The 3,742-nt window shown below is 49.2% G+C and overlaps 1 pseudogene; it reads left to right on the top strand.

Annotated features, from left to right (window-relative positions):
* Positions 1-1,164: 1,164 nt before the first annotated feature.
* LOC139705494 (RNA exonuclease 5 pseudogene) lies at positions 1,165-3,465 on the top strand (annotated as a pseudogene).
* The last annotated feature ends 277 nt before the right edge of the window (positions 3,466-3,742 follow it).

Raw genomic sequence — 3,742 nt, 5'->3', positions numbered from 1 at the left:
CAAGTACCCCTTAATGTGTTCTGATGAAAGAGAAACTAAACTAGACTTTGGGAGGAAAGACCTGGGTTCTTGTACGGTGATGCTTTTGTTTGTTTGTTTGTTTTGTTTTTTGTACACGGAATTGAACACAGGGGCACTCAACCACTAAGTCACATCCCCAGCCATATTTTGTATTTTATATATATATATATATATATTTTATTTTGAGACAGGGTCTCACAGAGTTGCTTAGTGCCTCTCTAAGTTGCTGAGGCAGGCTTTGAACTCACGATCCTCCTGTCTCAGCCTCCAGAGCCGCTGGGCTGTCATCCTCTTTTTTATTTTAGTAGTCATTTTACCTACATAGGCCTCAAGCACATATTAGCAAACTTAGCTTAATTTTATCTGCTCCCTGTATTTTACAGTAATGTTGGGGAACTCATGATTGTAGGGGTACAGAAACACTGAAGACCTTTAGCTATTTTTGTCTTTACACTCCCCCCCCCCCCTTTTCAAGTCTTTGCTACGTATACAGCACAATTCTGAGAAAATATGAAACACAGGGCACGGTCCTGTCCCCTGGAACTTAACGAATCTGGGTAATGAAACTACTGGAAGGTAATCCACTGTAAAGGTCCCCCAGAGGCAATACGCTGGAATACAAAGGGAAGATTTTACTGAAGTTGCAACAGGGGTTCACTGGATGCTTTGACTACATCCCTTGTCGCTTTGAAACTTACATGTTTGTTTCTCTTTTCCCCAAACTTCTCCTCCCTGATCTTCTTTGCCCTAACCTTCTCCTCCTGATTTTCTTTCCCCTACCCTTCTCCTCCCTGATCTTCTGATTTTCTTTTCCCTAAACTTCTCCTCCCTGTTCTTTTCCCCCCTCCCTGATCTCCTCCTCTGGGCTCTTCTTTTCCCTAATCTTTTCCTACCTGCTCTCTCCTCCCTAATCTCACTTTCTCTGAATCGCTTATGAAAACCCCCTGTATAAAAACCCCCTACTCCTGCTGACGTGAGAATCATTGTTTCTCCTTTGCTAGCCAAGCAAGAAACCACCCCTTTTCCTTCTCGAGACCGTTTTCTCTTGCTGGATTGGCATCAAGGCAAGGACAGCTTTCTACGCCAGGGACAGCTTTCTACACCAAGGACAGCGTTCCGCAACAAGGACTCTAGTACAGGATCATGGAGCCAGAGAAGGAGAAGACCGGGAGGCTCAACAGCCAGAGGAGACGGGTCCCCGACTGGCTGATGGGGACGCCCGAGGTAAGGATACCCCCCGGTTCGGATCTCGTGGACAGGCAGCCCGAGCCCAAGAGAGCCCGGTTGTCTGGCATCGTAATGGTTGAAAACTGTGAAATAACCCACGAGCAGCTATGTGAGCTGCTCAAGTATGCAGTTCTGGCTCAACCGGTTATTGAGAGACCCAGGTGGTGCCAGCTTCTGTACGGAAAGCACCTGAGCAGAACAGTGGTTGTCACCCTTCAAGGGATGAGTCAACTCCACTTCTACAGGTTCTATTTGGAGTTTGGATTTCTCCGAAAAGCCTTCAGACACAAATTCCGCTTGCCTCCTCCATCATCTACTTTTCTAGCTGATGTTATCGGGCTACCAAATCAAAGGGCTGGATATCTGCCTAAGACCATGGGAGGATCTTTACCGTCCGCCAGTACAAAGCCCGAGGTCGACCTGCAGAATGACCCCGTCATTCAGAAGTATGGCTCTCAGAAGGTGGGCGTGCTGCGATGCCTTCTGACAGAGGAGGAGATGAGAACATTTGACTTTCCGTTACAAGGTTCTCCCGACTGTGAGGACTTTGTAACTACCGGATGTAATGCGTCTGTCACAGAGAAGAGCCCTCTCTTTGGGCTGGACGGAGAAATGTGCATCACGTCCAAGGGGAGAGAACTAACACGCATCTCACTGGTTGCCGAAGGGGGCTCCTGTCTTATGGATGAGTTGGTGAAACCCGATGAGGAGATTGTAGACTACGCCACCTGCTATTCAGGGATCACGGAGGAGATGCTTAAGCCGGTGACGACGAAACTGAAAGACGTTCAGAGGCGGTTGAAAGCACTGCTTCCTCCTGATGCGGTGTTGGTAGGTCATTCCTTAGACGTCGATCTCCGAGCACTGAACATGATCCATCCGTATGTTATCGACACCTCATTGCTTTACGCCAGGGAGCGGGGCAGAAGATTCAAGCTAAAGTTCTTAGCCAAAGCTATTTTGGGCAGGGACATTCAACGTTCGGAAAGGGACGGTCATGATCCCACAGAGGACGCTACCGCGACCCTTGAATTGGCTCAATATTTCCTCAAGTATGGCCCAAGGAAGATTGCAGAACTCAATCTGGAGGCGCTATGGAGAGCCCAAGACCCAAGAAATGTCAGAGAAAAGTTCCAGTACCCCTACAGAGGTGCTTTAACTTGTTTCGATTCGGCGCATCAGAAGCTCCTTTTTGTAACCCGAGAGACAGATGATATTGAACTGCCTTCTCCTGAAGATTGTGAAACTATTAAGTGCCTTTCCAACAGAGAGGTCTTTGAGCAGGCCCGAAGGCAAGTCCGCCTGTACCCCTTCAGCATTATTCGGTTCTCTTTTGAGCCCTTTTCACCTCTCCTCACTGAGGAAGTGAACAAAAGGATGCGGATCAAGTGGACAGAGATGTCAACTATCTATGCTGGGCCCTTGAGCAAAGATTGTAAACTAAGTGCTCTGAAGAGGCTGTTTAGGAGCTTTGGCCCAGTTCGTGCAATGACCGCTGTTCTGGAAACGCATCAGCCTCATCTCTCTATAGAGTATGAAGTCCTGGAAGCTGCCCAGCTGGCCATCGAGTCCTTGAATGGCGTTCTGGTGGAAGGTGTGTACATAAAGGTACAGAGACCTGTGACAGAACTCACTCTGGATTGTGACACACTTGTTAAGGAGCTGGAACGAGATTCTGAGAACCGAGCCACTATTTATCTGTCTGGAGTTAGTAAAGATTTCTTAGGACATACTCAGGAACTACCGAACCTCTTTGGTGGCCTGGAAGCTGTGATCGTGCCTCCAGATGCTAAAAGCGGAAGACAGGAAAAATACTGTTTCCTGCAATTCAAAACTTTTGGCAATGCCCAGAGGGCCCTCCATGTCCTCACAGGCAAGGACTGGAAGCTGAAAGGCAGGCAGGCCCTAACGCCCAGGCACCTCCACGCGTGGCTTAGGAGCTCACCACCTGAATCAAGAAGGCCCGCAGGTCTGACAGTTAGACCTCCTCCCTCAGAGCGGGAGACCCTGCAGAACTTAAAGGCGGAAAACGCAAAGAGTGCAGCCCGGCGTTGGAGCCGCAAGATTGGAAGGCTCTACCGAAGCCTGAGCCCGGGTACCCTTTGCGTCATCCTCCTGCCAGGAACCGCTAGCCCTCATGGATCTCTCTCTGGCCTGGGACTCATGGGAATAAAAGATGAAGAAGAGGAAAGCACCGGCCCAAGCACGGGTTTGTGAGTCTCATCCTTCCTGGGCGATGGTGGAGAAGACGGTCAGGCTGCAGCTTCTCCAGAGACTGCTGGGCCTCTTGGTTCAGTGGACGGCTTTGTGTGGGAAGTTGGTGTGCCGGCTAACGGGTCTAATCCATTGACATGGCATGCACAAGTTTTCAATGAATGCCTAAAATGCAAGCCTTCCTCATCTTAAGACAGGGTGGGTGGGGGAGCGGGAAACTAAAACAAAAAAAGACGCCACACTGTGCCCCATGAGTCTGTACAATTACTATGTGCCAATT

The sequence above is a fragment of the Marmota flaviventris genome, chromosome 4, assembly GCF_047511675.1.
Source record: "Marmota flaviventris isolate mMarFla1 chromosome 4, mMarFla1.hap1, whole genome shotgun sequence".
Lineage (NCBI taxonomy): Eukaryota > Metazoa > Chordata > Mammalia > Rodentia > Sciuridae > Marmota > Marmota flaviventris.
This window is presented reverse-complemented; position numbering and strand designations above follow the sequence as displayed.